Source organism: Pseudorca crassidens, chromosome 7 (genome assembly GCF_039906515.1).
Source record: "Pseudorca crassidens isolate mPseCra1 chromosome 7, mPseCra1.hap1, whole genome shotgun sequence".
In the NCBI taxonomy this organism is placed as follows: Eukaryota; Metazoa; Chordata; class Mammalia; order Artiodactyla; family Delphinidae; genus Pseudorca; species Pseudorca crassidens.
The window spans coordinates 61948650-61964855 of NC_090302.1; the positions used below are offsets into that span (position 1 = coordinate 61948650).

General features: G+C 35.8%; 1 long non-coding RNA gene across 1 annotated transcript in view; it reads right to left on the minus strand.

Annotated features, from left to right (window-relative positions):
• The window catches only part of LOC137227839 (uncharacterized), a 406963-nt gene that overhangs the window by 325638 nt on the left and 65119 nt on the right, over nt 1-16206 (minus strand). The window contains exon 2 of the long non-coding RNA XR_010945021.1: nt 4989-5060. This is a non-coding gene — a long non-coding RNA (uncharacterized lncRNA). The remainder of the gene's footprint in view (nt 1-4988; nt 5061-16206) is intronic.

The following is a 16206-nucleotide window of genomic DNA, read 5'->3' on the forward strand; positions in this document are numbered from 1 at the left end:
ATTTTCAGCCTTTCTTGGAAAACCCTTTCTATTTTCTACTCACCATGCTTTTTCTCCTGTTTTTCATTTCAAGTACGGAAACAAGAGTATAATTATTTATGCAAAAGTTTATCCAAGTGATCTTCACTGGGGACATGTGTTACCACTCACATATTTTATAATAAGAAAAGTTCAAGCTGATTTATTGGACATTCTTAAAGCAAAAATTACACTGGGCAATGTTAAACAGGCAAGATCAAATTTATTCTAGGCAATAGGGGAGAGAGACCAGAATGAATTCTGAACTCAGTTCCACTGAAAGAAAAGAGGAGAGTTTTTAAGAGCTGGGTGAGGGGCATTGTAGTTCTTCAGTGTTTGCTAATTGGCTGTACCCAAAGGAAAAGTAAACTTTCTCCTTCCTTCAGAACAGGTGGTAGTTTTACAAGTTGGAGCAAGGCTCCTTCTCAGTTAGGCTCCTACCCTCCCACAGAGACTGGGGAACAGGGGCCCTATTTTCCTTGATGATTACATTTCAAAGAAATGGCTCCCCGGTCCTTGAGAAAAACAGCCCCTGGTGGTAAAACTGGCAAGAGGAATTTATACATGTATGCATGTATGTATGTATTTGAGATATAATGGACATAACATTATATTAGTTCCAGGTGTACAATGTAATAATTTTACATTTGTATATATTATTGCAAAATGATCACCAAAATAAGTCCAGTTAATATCTGTCACCATATGTAGTTACAGTTTTTTTCCTTGTGGTGAGAACTTGCAAGATCCATTTTCATAGCTACTTTCAAATACAAAATACAGTATTGTTAACTATAGTCACCATGCTGTACATTATATCCCTATGACTTATTCATTATGTAAGTGGAAATCTGCACCTTTGGACCCCCTTCACTCATTTTGCCTACCCACAGCCCTCTGCCTCAGGCAACCGCCAATCTGTTCTCTACATCCATGAGCTTGCTTTTGTTTGTTTTTTAAGATTCTAAATATAAGTGAGATCATGTGATATTTATCTTTTTCTGTCTGACATATTCCACTTAGTGTAATGCTCTCAAGGTCCATCCATGTTGTCTCAAATGGCAAGATTTCATTATTTTTTAATGATTGAACTTTATTGTATAATATATATATATTTTAAATTTTATCACTTTTTAAAAAATCCATTCATCTATTGATGGATGTTTAGATTGCTTCCATGTCTTGGTTATTGTAAGTAATGTTACAATGAACACTGGGGTGCAGATATCTTTTTTTTTTTTTTTTTTTTGCGGTACGCAGACCTCTCACTGTTGTGGCCTCTCCTGTTGCGGAGCACAGGCTCCGGACGCGCAGGCTCAGCGGCCATGGCTCACGGGCCCAGCCGCTCCGCGGCATGTGGGATCTTCCCAGACCGGGGCGCGAACCCGTGTCCCCTGCATCGGCAGGCGGACTCTCAACCACTGCGCCACCAGGGAAGCCCCAGATATCTTTTTGAATATGTGTTTTTTTTTCCTTCAGATAAATCCTGGAAGTGGAATTGCTGGATCATGCAAGAAGCTTTTTGAAATATTTAAATTCTCAAAGGGGCAGAGAAAGAAATTACAAGTTTTCTAAAGTAAATGTTCTAGGAAAAGAGAGGGGAGGGACCTCTGTGGTTAGGCCATCTTGAGTCCTTAAGGGTCAGGGTGAGGGGAAAGTCAGGAGCCCACAGCAAGAAGCATCCTATCTAGTTTTCAGTCAAGATGAAGAAAAGGTTAAGGCCTTGTTGTCCACTATCAACTGTTAAACAATTTCAAATTCAATTATGAATAAATTTAGCATTTCAGGATTCTTGGAGTTCAGATTTAATAACTGCAATGGGTTAAACTAGAGAGGAATGAGTGAAATTTTCACTGCTTTATAGCAATTGGATGATATAAATTATTACTTTTTTAAGTTTTGAGGTAAAATAATTTAATTACTGTAATTAATAATTTTTATATATAAAATTCATGGAAGATGCCATCACACACTTTTTGCAGATAATAATGCTAATGGAAGTAACCTAGTTAGCACAATGCCTGTAAGAATTTCACATTTCACAGAGTGCTTGCATTCTGAAAGAATCTGATTTAACTTGGTTAGCAATTTGAAAATATAAAAATTGTACTATAGATAATATTGCTGGAAGACCCCCTTCTACATTTTGATACCCCTTTTTGTTAAAAGGACGTTGGTATTAAGAACACTTTTCCATTTTTTTTCCAGTAGGCTATATCAACACATGGCAAGTACATAGTTTATCTGATCAGATTTTTTTAAGAACCATCAATGCAAATAAATATTACAAGAGGAAAAGTTAGGCGATGCATATGCAGATCCAAATTCAAAGTAATAACTTCCAATTACCTGCTATGTTTAAAATATTGTAAAGATTAATGTGATATTATTATCTCAAGTTTTCAGATAAAAACCCTCAGGATGACAGAATAAATAATTTTCGCAAAGTTATGTTACTAATGTTTGTAAGAACATAGGTTTAATCCAAGTTTGGCTCACTGGTTTCCCTTATGGTATACCCACCATCTGAGACAAACTACTACAGTAAGTATATTTTTATTTGTTTATATACAGTGATCATTTTACTTTATAAAATATAATAAGAATAGGACTTCCCTGGTGGCGCAGTGGTTAAGAATCCGCCTGACAATGCAGGGGACATGCGTTCCATCCCTGGCCCAGGAAGATCCCACATGCCGTGGAGCAACTAAGCCTGTGCGCCACAGCTACTGAGCCTGCACCCTAGAGCCCGCGAGCCACAACTACTGAAGCCCATGTGCCTAGAGCCTATGCTCCACAACAAGAGAAGCCACCACCATGAGAAGCCTGGGCACCACAATGAAAAGTAGCCCCCGCTCGCCGCAACTAGAGAAAGCCCACATGCAGCAACAAAAACCCAACACAGCCAAAAATAAATAAAAATTTTAAAAAAGTCTTTCTTAAAAAAAATGTATATATAATAAGAATAGGCTTAATAAGTTATTGATAATTAGATATTTTTAGGTAATAGATGGGAATGTCAATAAGGATACCACAGTCCTCAACATTGAGATATAAACTGACTTAAAACAATCATTTTTAACAGCTTTCAAAAGCTAGAAACACTGTATTAGAAAACAGTACGTTTTCAGAAAGACAACATGTGAAAAAACAAAAACAGCGATTTTTTTTTTTGAATACAAGAAAGGAACTGAAAAGACAGAATGAATGGTTTATAGTCTGTTCACTGCCATGCCACCACACCCCCATCAAGCACAACCAAACCAAAATAATTTACACACACACCTCCCATCTCCACACACTCACGTACATTCCCACAGAGAGCAGCACTATTGCCGCCAAGATCAAACCCAGCTAGTCCCTGAAGTTCTCTCATTGAGAGTACTCAAGTCAGCAAAAAATCTAAACAAGATTCTTGGGCTTTGTACTAAAGAATTCTGAAAATAAAATCTGTGGGCTGTTTCCAAACATAAGTCTCCAGCTTCACTAAGGTCAGGATGGGTCACTTCTGAGTAAAGTAGAGATTAGGTTTGCTTTAATAAACTGTTTTTTCACTCAATTCACTAAGTGGGCTCCTAGCCAGACACAATCGAGAGGATGAAAATTAAGATTATGTCTTTAAATATACTAGCAAGTGATCAGTGCATGGAACAAAAAAGGAAAGTCATTATGTCAAGCTCTGGATGATACCTGTGTATCATCTGAGCATGTTTTGGATCAGCTGGAGGAGTGTAGATGAGGAAAACTTCATGTGATTCAGTAAGACACTCAACCACTGTCCACTGGTCCACTGCCCCTACATTTTTATTCTTATTGACTCTTTTGCATCTTATTTATAGATATTAAATTTTTAGATGAAACATTTGTCAAAAACCACTTTCTAGAAAATATTTGAAAATAAATATATACAATATTTTAATCTTCTCAGGAAATAGGTTTAAAATTATTCTAAGCTTATAGGAGCCCTGTGTATCCACTAAATTTATGCCTCAAGATAGAATTTAGTGAAGTCAAAGGATTAGAGTTTTAAGTGTGAACCCTTGCGAGTAAAGTGAGTGATTTTCTTTCTTTTTTTGTTTTCTGCTGCCACAAGGTGAGGTACGTTAAAGTCAAGGTGTAATTTTCCCTAAAAAGCGGCTTCTTCAGAGTAGTTTAATCTTTGAACTACTTCTGTATTGACAAATTATTTTTCCCAAGGGTTCTAACTATTTATGTTTAAATTTATTGCACCTTATTACAATACATGATTTTTGGCTCTGGAGTTCAGGGACAAAATAGAACTTTAGTGAGATTCAGCACAGCAAGAGCTGCAGCAACAAAACCCTTCTTTATTGGGGGTGATGATTTATTAGCCAACAAATGCTATTTGGCAAATTTGGTATTTTTCTGAATAAAGCCATTGGTCAAATCTCTTAAGAGAAAGTGTGTTTCTCATTCTGACAATCAAGTTTAATTGTCCTTCGTATAAACAGATGATCAGGCCTGTGAGTTCAGATATTCTCAGCGAGAGAAATTAATTTGTCCAAAATATTAGTCAGGAGTCAGGAGCAAGAGTCAGTTTCTAATATAGCTTGTCAAATAAGTAGTAACCACATGACTGTTACATAATCATATGGATTAAGCTTCTGGTACTATATACAGTGAACTACATAATTTACCTATTATATTCTACATAGATTTCTTAGAGATTTTTATTATTGTCTTTCATAACATATTTCAAATGTTAGTAACATGTACTTTTGTTCTCTTGATCTCTCCCTTTCTCTGTAAAGTGTTAATAACAAGAATGCAGATGAATATTTTCATTTACTTCAATATAAAGTAAGTGTTTCTTTTCAAAATCAACCTGAAAAAATATGAGTTATTTCATGCAGCACGAAAATGATAAAATGTAAGAAAGGCTTACATGACTACAGGTCCCAGAAGAAGGGTGAAAACTACTTGTAACATCCTACCGTGGATTCACCTACCTACAACCACACAGGGACCAATTATACAGATTGAGGATAGCTTGACAGAATCAAGGATGAGTTCAGCAGCCCCTGAAAGAGAATCGAAGATTAGATCAATACAGTTCTGGCATAAATGATAAAAGAGGTATTAATACAGGAGGCCAACCAATAAGTTAGGCAATTGTGTTAAGGAAATGGTGTGGGACTTCTGCTGCCCTAAAATTTCCTCTGTAACCACATGGAAAGGTTTAGTTAGACTGGATTCTTTTCCATAAATAAAGTTTCCTCACTTGACATATAAGATCTATGAGCTAGAAACCTGGTAAAAAATGAAAATTAAAATCAGGACTTTAAATATATTAATAACTAGCACAGAAAGAAAAGCAAAGAAAAAAGAAAAAATCACAATGGCAAACCATGTTTGATACCTGTGTGTCAGTGTCAAATGCATATTTATGAACAAAATCTTCCTTGTAGATGATATTCCTAATGTCTGAAAATTTAACCTGTAATTCTGAATATATAATTCCTCATAAAATCACAAAATTAAGATACATTATAACTAAGTCAAATTTTATCATGAAAAATAAGCAAGGGTTCCAAAAAAACAATTTTTCAAAATTGATATGAAGGATTCAAACATGTGGGGACTGTAGTTAAATAGTACAATTATAAATTTTATCACATATGCATCAATAGACAGAGATGTGAAAATCACATATGAAACATTGATACCATCTAAATAATATTCCATAAAGCTTTGGGAAGACTTTAAGAAGTCTTGTGTCTATGATCTGAGGTCATCCTTGTCATGTGGCAAGGCTATAGTTTAGATAAACGGTCAGCTAAAAAGTACATGTCTCTCTAAGCACAGATTGCTGAAGTGTCCAGAGTTGACTGTCAAATGAGATATATTGCTCTACTTTCCCCAAACTATTACTGCTTCATGACATCAGTGTAAATATTAAGAAAATTATTTAACCGAAACAATTAAAATAAGAAAATATGAGAAAAAAATAATTGTCTGTATAAATTATCTAAAAATTTGGAACTGAATTTTTACTTTAACTGACAATGTTTTCCACAAATGTGAAAGTCACTTACATTAATAAGAAATTGCCTGTTGTATTTGTTTTCTATTGCTGTGTAACAGATTACCACAATCTCTGTGGCTGGAAATAACACCGATTTATCTTACAGTGTTTATATGTCATAGATCTAGGCATGTCTTAACTGGGCTCTCTGTTCAGGGTCCCACAAGGATGAAACCAAAGTGTCAGCTAGATTGCATTCTAATCTGGAAGTTTGACTAGAGAAGCATCCTCACCTAAAGTCTCTCAGGTTGTTGGTAAGAATAATTTCCTAGTAGCTATAGATTTCATGGCAGCTTGCTCCTTGCTCCTTGCTTTTCAACAACAAAGAGAATCTTTGCCTCGCAGGCCTCTAACTTCAAAGAATGCCCGACCCTCTTTTGGAGAAATCATGTAATTAGATCAGACTCACCAGATTAATCACTCCCTTTTATTTAACTTGGAAGGAACTGATAGGGAGCTGTATTAAATTTGCAAAATTTCTTCACTTTCATCATACATGGTGAACATGTTCACAAGTCCCACCCCCACACAAAGGGAGGGACTGACACAGGGTGTATACAACAGGAAACAGGAATTTTTAAGACCATCTTAGAATTCTGCCTACAACACATGTCTAAAGTATCCTTTCACACTGTGTTTTCTGTCTCTGAGCAGTTCAGCTAGCTGGAGGAGGTCCTGACATTTTTCATAATGAATTGCTTTTGCTTTCACTGGTTTGATATTTAATTTTAGGAAACTGTTCTTGAATTGCAGATTTTTAATATATTTGTTTCCTTAATTTGGTTCCTCTTCAAGGACTGCTATAATTCATATGTTCATTCATTTTTCATAGATTTAATAATTGTCATGTTTTCTCAAATATTTGAACACTTTATTTACTTCTGATTTTTAAGTTTTTGTCCCCCTCATTTTTAATCTTCTATTTACCTTGAGTCATCACCTGTTATCTTTATTTGCTCCTGTGTTCTTTATAATTTAATTGTTATGGGTCAGTTTTCCAAGGCGCCTGTTTCTGGCCTGTTTTCACCATCAGTAAGAATGTTATTCTGCAACTTATTCTCTTTTTCTTTATAATGATTTTATATAGGACTTAATTTTGACATATTTCTATTGCCGATTCTGAGGTAAAATGAATTTTCCTGAACTTTTGGAATCATATGTGTTTCAGGAAACTTCTTAACATCACTGAGCATTCTTATCTGTTATTTATGTGTGGGCTTAAATAATCTAGTGGCTTGCGTTCTGAGCTATCCTTGTTTTGTTTAAGTATCAGTTTGCTAGGGTTGTCATAAAAAAATACCATGAATTTGGGTGGCTTAAATAACAGAAGTTTATTTCTCACAGTTTAGAGCTGGAAGTCCAAGACAAAGGTGTCAGTAGGTTTGGTTTCTTCTGAGGCCTCTCTCCTTGCCTTGCAGATGGCTGATTGTCTCTGTGTCCATACACGGTCATCCCTTGGTCTTTGTGTCCTCTGTGTTCTAACCTCCTCTTCTTATGAGCACAACAATCAGATTGTATTAGGGCGCACCCATATAACTTCATTCTAACTTACTTACCTCTTTAATCGTCTTCTCTCCTGATACAGCCACATTCTCAAACATTGAGGGTTAAGACTTCAACATATGAATTTTTTTGGAGGGGGAGGTCTTACTCAATCCTTCTAACCTGAGGTCAGTATTGGAAAGGGCAAAACTAGTATTGGAAAGGGCAAAACCCCTCCAGGTTTCAGCTGTTGTTCTCAGACGGGAGAATCTACTCTCCAGGAAATACTTCCCGACTATTCTGAGGTTCTTCTGTTCTTGGATCAGCAGATACTCTCTCAGTTCATTCCTTCTCCTTCCCACCTAGAATCAATACCATGCAGACCTTTGATTCGTATTCGTTTGTCCCCACCTGCTTATACGTTAGAGCGCATTAGGACTTCCCATATAGATCTGTTATAAATGCTGTTTATTGTTTGATGGTTTTGCTATCTTGTTCCTCTATTTCCTTATATTGGTGTTTTCTGGTTTTTTTTGATCTGTATTGTGACAGGGTTATCAACTTTAATATTTTTAAAGACACATCCTTTGGTTTTATTTTTCATCTCTACTGTTTCTCTGTTTTCCATTCCATTGACCTCTGTTCTTTATTATTTCCATCCTTACACTTATTACTTAAGATTTAACTTGCTCATATTTTTATAGAATTTTTTGATGTGTTATGTTTTCATTATCATTAATCCTGAAATATTTTATGATTTCTCTTTTGTGTTATTTGGAAATACGTTACTTAATGTTCAAATACTGGGGATTTTTCAGGTGTCTTTTTTTTATTGGAATATAATTGCTTTACAATGTTGTGTTAGTTTCTGCTGTACAATGAAGTGAATCACTATATGTATACATATATCCCCTCCCTCTTGGAGCTCCCTCCCATTCCCCCCATCCCGCCCATCTAGGTTGTCACAGAGCACTGAGCTGAGCTCCCTGTGTTATACAGCTGGTTCCCACTAGCTATCTTGTTTTACACATAGTAGTGTATTTATGTCAAACCTAATCCCCCTATTCTTCCCCCCTCCCCTTCCCTCCCTGTGTCCACATGTCCGTTCTCTACGTCTAAGTCTCTATTTCTGCCCTGCAAGTAGGTTCATCTGTACCATTTCTCAAGATTCCACATATATGCCTTAAAATACGATATTTGTTTTTCTCTTTCTGGCTTACTTCACTATATATGACAGACTCCAGGTCCATCCACATCTCTACAAATGACCCAATTTTATTCCATTTTATGGCTGAGTACTATTCCATTGTATATATGTATCATATCTTCTTTATCCATTCATCTGTCATTGGACACTTAGGTTGTTTCTGTGTCCTGGCTATTGTAAATAGTGCTGCAATGAACATTGGAGTACATGTGTCCTTTTGAATTATGGTCTTCTCAGGGTATATGCCTAGTGGTGTGACTTCTGGGTCATATGACTTCTGGGTCATATGACATATGGGTCAAAAAGTTCTATTTTTAGTTTTTTAAGGAACCTCCATACTGTTCTCCACAGTGGCTGTATCAAATTACATTCCCACCAACAGTGCAAAAGGGTTCCCATTTCTCCACGCCCTCTCCTGCATTTATTGTTTGTAGATTTTTTGATGATGGCCATTCTGACTGGTGTGAGGTAATATCTCATTTTAGTTTTGAGTTGCATTTCTCTAATAATTAGTGATGTTGAGCATCTTTTCATGAGCCTCTTGGCTATCTGAATGTCTTATTTGGTGAAATGTTTATTTAGGTCTTCCAACCATTTTTTAATTGGGTTGCTTTTTTTTTTGTTACTGAGCTCCATGAGCTGTTCGTATATTTTGGAGATTAATCTTTTATCCGTTGCTTCGTTTGCAAATATTTTCTCCCATTCTGAGGGTTTGCTGTGCAAAAGCTTTTAAGTTTCATTAGGTCTCATTTGTTTCTTTTTGTTTTTATTTTCATTACTCTAGGAGCTGGGTCAAAAAAGATCTTGCTGTGGTTAATGTCAAAGACTGTTTTTCCTATGTTATCCTCTAAGAGTTTTATAGTGTCCGGTCTTACATCTAGGTCTTTAATCCAGTTTGAGTTTATTTTTGTGTATGGTATTAGGTAGTGTTCTAATTTCATTCTTTTACATGTAGCTGTCCAGTTTTCCCAGCACCACTTATGGAAGAGACTGTCTTTCCTCCACTGTGTATTCTTGCCCCCTTTGTCATAAATTAGGTGACCACATGTGCGTGGGTTTATCTCTGGGCTTTCTATCCATTGATCTATATTTCTGTTTTTGTGCCAGTCCATAGTGTCTTGACTACTGTAGTATAGTTTGAAGTCAGGGAGTCTGATTCTTCCAGCTCCGTTTTGCTTTCTCAAGATTGCTTTGGCTATTTGGGGTTTTTTGTCTTCCCAGACAAATTGTAAAATTGTTTGTTCTAATTCTGTGAAGAATGCCATTGATAGCTTGATAAGGATTGCACTGAATCTGTAGATTGCACTGGGTAGTATAGTCATTTTCACAATATTGATTCTTCCAATCCAAGAACATGGTATATCTCTCCATCTGCGTATGTCACCTTTGATTTCTTTCATCAGTGTTTTATAGTTTTCTGAGTACAAATCTTTTGCCTCCTTAGGTAGGTTTATTCTTAGGTATTTTATTCTTTTTGTTGCAATGTGATGGAAAACCACGAAGAAATGGACAAATTCTTCAAAGGTACAGTTTTCGAAGAGTGAACCAGGAAGAATTAGAAAATATAAACAGACATATCACAAGTAATGAAATTGAAACTGTAATTAAAAATCTTCCAACAAAGTCTAAGACCAGTTGGCTTCACAGCTGAATTCTATCAAACATTTAGAGAAGAACTAACACCTATCCTTCTCAAACTCTTCCAAAACACTGCAAAGGAAGGAACAGTCCCAAATCCATTCTACAAGGCCACCATTACCCTGATACCAAAACAAGACAAAGATATCACAAAAAAAGAAAATTACAGACCAATATCACTGATGAACATAGATGCAGAAATCTTCAACAAAACACTAGCAAACAGAATCCAACAACACATTAAAAGGATCATACACCATGATCAAGTGGAATTTATCCCAGGGATGCAAGAATTCTTCAATATATACAAATCAATCAACGTGATACACCATATTAACAAGTTAAGGAATAAAAACCACATGATCATCTCAATAGATGCAGAAAAAGGTTTTGATAAAATTCAACACCCACTTATGATAAAAACTCTCTAGAAAACACTCATAGAGGGAATCTACCTCAACATAATAAAGACCATATACAACAAACCCACGGCAAACATCATTCCCAATGGTGAAAAACTGAAAGCATTTCCTGTAAGATCAGGAACAAGAAAGGATGTCCACTCTCACCACTATTATTCAACATACCTTTGGAAGTCCTAGCCACGGCAATCAGAGAAGAAAAAGAAATAAAAGGAATCCAAATCAGAAAAGAAGAAGTAAAACTGTCACTGTTTGCAGATGACATGATACTATACATACAGAATCCTCAAGATGCCACCAGAAAACTGCTAGAGTTAATGAATGAAACTGGTAAAGCTGCAGGATACAAAATTAATACACAGAAATCTCTTGCATTCCTATACACTAACAACGAAATATCAGAAAGAGAAATTAAGGAAACACTCCCATTTACCATCAGGTATCTATTTTTTAATTGGTAACTAATTTAATTCTGTTATGGCCACAGAATATATTGTGTTTAACTCTTTTAAATGTATTAAGTCTTGTTTTATGTACTAATATATATGGTATCTCTTTGTGAATTTCAAAAATATGTGTATTATATGTTTGTTACTTATAGTGTTTTATTAATATTGGTTAGGTTCACTAGCTCTTGGTATTTTCAAGTCTTCTACTGATTGTGTAATTGTTTTATCAATTGTAGGATAAGTGTTGACATCTCCAACTATGAACTGACTCCATTATCAAATGTCTCTATCTCTGGTAATATTCTTTATCCCAATGTCTACTATGCACAATATTTATAGAAGTATTCCAGCTTTCCCACAATTCATGCTTGCATAGAATAAAATTAGAAAAAGAACAATAAGTTCCTAACAACCAGGATCAAGCTAGGCACTAAGTATAGGTTCAATCTTTACATCTTAATTAGTTCAGTTTAACATATATCTAGAAGAATGACTATGAACTGCCTAGCCAGTTCCTAAGAACTGCCCTAGCCTCTCAGCTAGGTTCATAGTTTTCTGTTTATTAATGTACTTGATTCTAATAGCTGTGCCTTTTCTGCTGACTCCATTGCCTTTGTCATTTCTTAAACTGTTTCTATTGACTCCTGTTCCTAGTTCTTGCTGACATTTTCTGGATTCTTCACATATTTAGCAATTTTTTTTATTGTATTCTTGTCATTATGATGCTAAGTTCTTGATTGCCTGAGTTTTTCTGATGTCTAACAATGTTTTTTTTCTGCAACAGTTATATGATTTCCTTGACGTTAAGCTTGATATTTTGATGCTTGCTTTTAAGCACTGTTAGGAGATATCAGAGTAGGCTTTGCTGTAGAGTTAAATTAGTCAATTCCAAATTATGTATTTTTTTGCTTTTGTTTTTATTGCTGTACAGTTAATGTACAATATTATATCTGTTTCAGATGTACAACATAGTATTGATATTTTTATGGATTATGCTCCATATAAAGTTATTATAAAATATTGTCTATATTCTCTGTGCTCTACATTACATCCTTGTACCTTGTTTATTTTATACTTAGTTGTTTGTACCTCTTAACCCCCTTCACCTTTCTTGCCCACTCTCCCCACTGGTAACCACTAGGTGGTTTGTTCTCTGTATCTGTGAGTCTGTTTCTTTTTTGTTATATTCATTCGTTTTACTTTCTAGATTCCACATACAATTGAAAACATACAGTATTTGTCTTTCTCCGACTGACTTATTTCACTAAGCTCAATACCCACTAGATCCATCCATGTTGTCAAAAATGGCAAGATTTGGGCTTCCCTGGTGGCGCAGTGGTTGAGGGTCCACCTGCCGATGCAGGGGACGCGGGTTCGTGCCCCGGTCCGGGAGGATCCCGCATGCCGTGGAGCGGCTGGGCCCATGAGCCATGGCCGCTGGGACTGCGTGTCCGGAGCCTGTGCTCCGCAACGGCAGGGGCCACAGCAGTGAGAGGTCCGTGTACCGCAAAAAAAAAAAAAAAGGCAAGATTCCATTCTTTTCTATGGCTGAATCATATTCCATTGTGTATTTATATATACCACATCTTTTTTACCCATTCATCTGTTGATGGACACTTAGGTTATTTTTCTCTCTTGGCTATTGTAAATAATGCAATTATTGAGGTGCATATATGTTTTCAAATTAGTGTTTCCATTTTCTTTGTGCATTGGCAATGGTGGTTTTCACCTTAGCTGGGAGTAATGCTAAGGTGGGAGAGGCTGGAACAGGAGCCCAATGTGGAATGGGATGCATGCTGGGGTGGTCCTGGCAGGGTTGTCAGAACACGAGGCAGTTTTCAATCTGGTGCCTTTGTGCTGGAACTGGTATCAAGCAAGTCTGTGTGTGTGCTCTTCAAGAGTGAAGTCTCAGTTTCTTACAGCCCTTTGGTAAGCCCTTCTGGTTTTCAAACCATCCCAAAAGACTTCTCTTCCTGGTGTCAGACCCTAGGGATGGGGTGCCTTGTATGGGGATTGCACCCCTCACTCCTTAGGGAGGATGCCCAAGCTGGTGATATTCCCCTCCTCTTCTGGGTCACCTGCTAGGGGTGCTGTTCCCAACTAGATCTCTTCTCTTCTCCTTCCACCAGGTTCCTTGTGGTTCTTTCTTTAAAGCCTTGGTTGTAGAAGACCTGTTCTGCTAGTTTTCAGGTCATTCTCAACGAGAGTTGCTCTGTAAGTAGTTGTAGATTTGATGTATTTATGGGAGGAAGTGAGTTCAGGGTCTTCTTACTCCACCATCTTGATCTCACCCCCTATCCAAATTATGTGTTTTTAAGAGAGCTATTAGCACGAGCTTTCCTTATATCAGGTTGCCTTTGAATTCAGCCTGTGAAAGTACCCCAAGTTGACTAAATGGTTTTTAACTTAAGTCATCATGTATTTATATTAAAATGTATACACACACAAGATGGATAAATTAAATCCAAGATTGTGTAATATATTCAATCTTGGACAGTATAGGTTCAATCTTTACATCTTAATTAGTTCAGTTTAACATATATCTAGAAGAATGACTATGATCTTACCATATGAGGATAGAAAGATTTGTAGGCCATTCCATCCATGCAAACCTTGTAACATGAATAAAGGTTTAAAAGTCTTTTCATACATGAAATTTTGAAGAAATATCTACAAATTTTATATTGTTAGATCTTGGGAAACATGGGCTGTGCAATGCAAAGCTGCTGTTGTGGTGTGGTAAGAGGTTTTTATTACAGGAGCTAAGGCAAGAAACTATTCTTTGGGCTAGACATAAGCCCTTCAAAAGTATTTTTATTGTGACTTCAATTTTTGTTTTGACTAGTGTCATCGATTTCTGACAGAGTCTGGCAAAAAATGTTTAGTTCTGAAAGGATATCTCTAAAGAGTCATTCATGAGCTTAACCAAATTTCTTGGCGTTACCATTTCAATAGTCATACATAGCAATATTTAAAATTCATGCAAAGTCCCTAGAAACAGGGCAAGATTCTCCCTGGAAATGCAAAAAGAAAATATTTAAAGAATTCTTTACATTTATTTTATTCCTTTTCTCCTTTGCCTCAAGAGGATTTTCTATAGGGAAGAATTATTTAAACTAGATTAATCATTTGGAAATACGACACTGGTATCCATCCAATTTTTATCATTTTCATTATTTCCGACAAATTCCATTTTCATCTTTCACTAGGAAGACTCTTTGATGTCAAGATGGGTTGAACTAAAGCCAAGGACAGGGTTTTGTATGCTTCCTATTAGACTGTTACTTCCCCCTTCTCCAGATGACTAAACTTACATCTAATTTTAATATTCTAAAGTTTCAAATTCCTCTCTTTCTCTAGTAGCATGACTTGCATCTAACTTATGCCATAATGCTCTCATCAAAGCACTTTCAAATATATGGAATTATAATGCAAATATAATGTAAATAAGGTATTAATTCAGAAATTTTAAATTAAAATGAATTTTAAAAAGATAAAACTTTTCTTGACAAGAGAAACCTTACATGAAAGAAAGGGATATCACACAAGGCCAAAAATAAAAGGGAACTACAAATCATGGCAGTATTTATGTGAGTGAGTTGTGACTACATTGATGAGATATCACTGGTACCCAGAGCAGCTTTTCAGCCCCTGAATAAGGTTGAACACTGCCTTTGAATGATGCAGTAAAATCTTGCTCTTGTAAAACTAGAGCATAGAAGTAACACATTATTTTCTATCATCTGTAAAACGTGAAGAAATATCAGCACAAGGACATTGAAGATAGCCTTTAGTAAAAGCTAAAGCGTTACTAAGTGGCCTCATTAAGGCATCACAATCCAAGCTTTCTTTTCAAACTAGATAAAAAAATGCTAATGTATTTCAGAGGGTTCAGATAATTATCAAGATGCATAAAGAAAACTTTTAAAACACAGGTTTTAAGAAGAATAAAGATTTTCATAGATATTTCAAAAGAAAACAACTTGAAAAAAACTATTAATAAGCACAGAAGATATAATTGGCTATGATCCATATTATACAAGTACCCCCAAACAATTTTCAAAAGGTATTCTTCAGTTGTACCTTACCAAACACAGGATCACTTTAAGTACAAGAACTGAAAAATGCAAAACAAATGTCTACCTTTCAAAAGCAACAGAAGTTGTCCAGTTTATTGCTGTGTCTAAAGGGAATTAATTAGTAAAGTTTCTCCATCACTACAAGTTTGAAGTCATGGGAAAGGAGAAAGGAGTATAGACCTGGAAAAAAGAAAATCTTGCAGGCATAACATGAAAGCAATAAAGAGTAATCTGCATTGAAAGAAACCTATCTTGTGGTTTAAAAGAGATACTAGTAAGTTAAAAACAGGTCATTCATTTTAGATGTTCTTTAGTGTGGATCAAAGTATGCAAAAGAAATATTCACCTTCGAAGTTAGGTTTTCTTCTTGAATTCACATACCCATAGTTCTTTTCACTTTTAATTTGCCTTAATGAATTTACCATTTATATATTAAGTAATTCTATATGCAAGCACTCCGCTAATTGCTGCAAGCATACAACAGATCAGTGTAAGTTTCTTAAATCTGGGAACTCACAGTCTAGCAAGTGGGGAGAGTATGAGAGATTCACATGACCACTACAAACAGTTTTTTAAGCTGTACTCTGAACACTGATGCCATATTTAAGGGGGTACTGTTTCATAGACATCATAAATTTGTATATTTATTAAAACAATTTTTGGCTAATGACAACAAATTATCTTACTCTACTGAGTCTAGGTGTTTTTGGTTTTCATTTTTAATATAGGTACTTGGTGGGCAGCAATCAGAAAGGCTATGGAACCACCAGCCGAAAACTTTCCCAATACAGTCCAAAAGGATTTATTTTGATAAATTAGGTGTAGCCCAAATGCTAGCCTCATCTTTTCATGCTCACAGACTTGA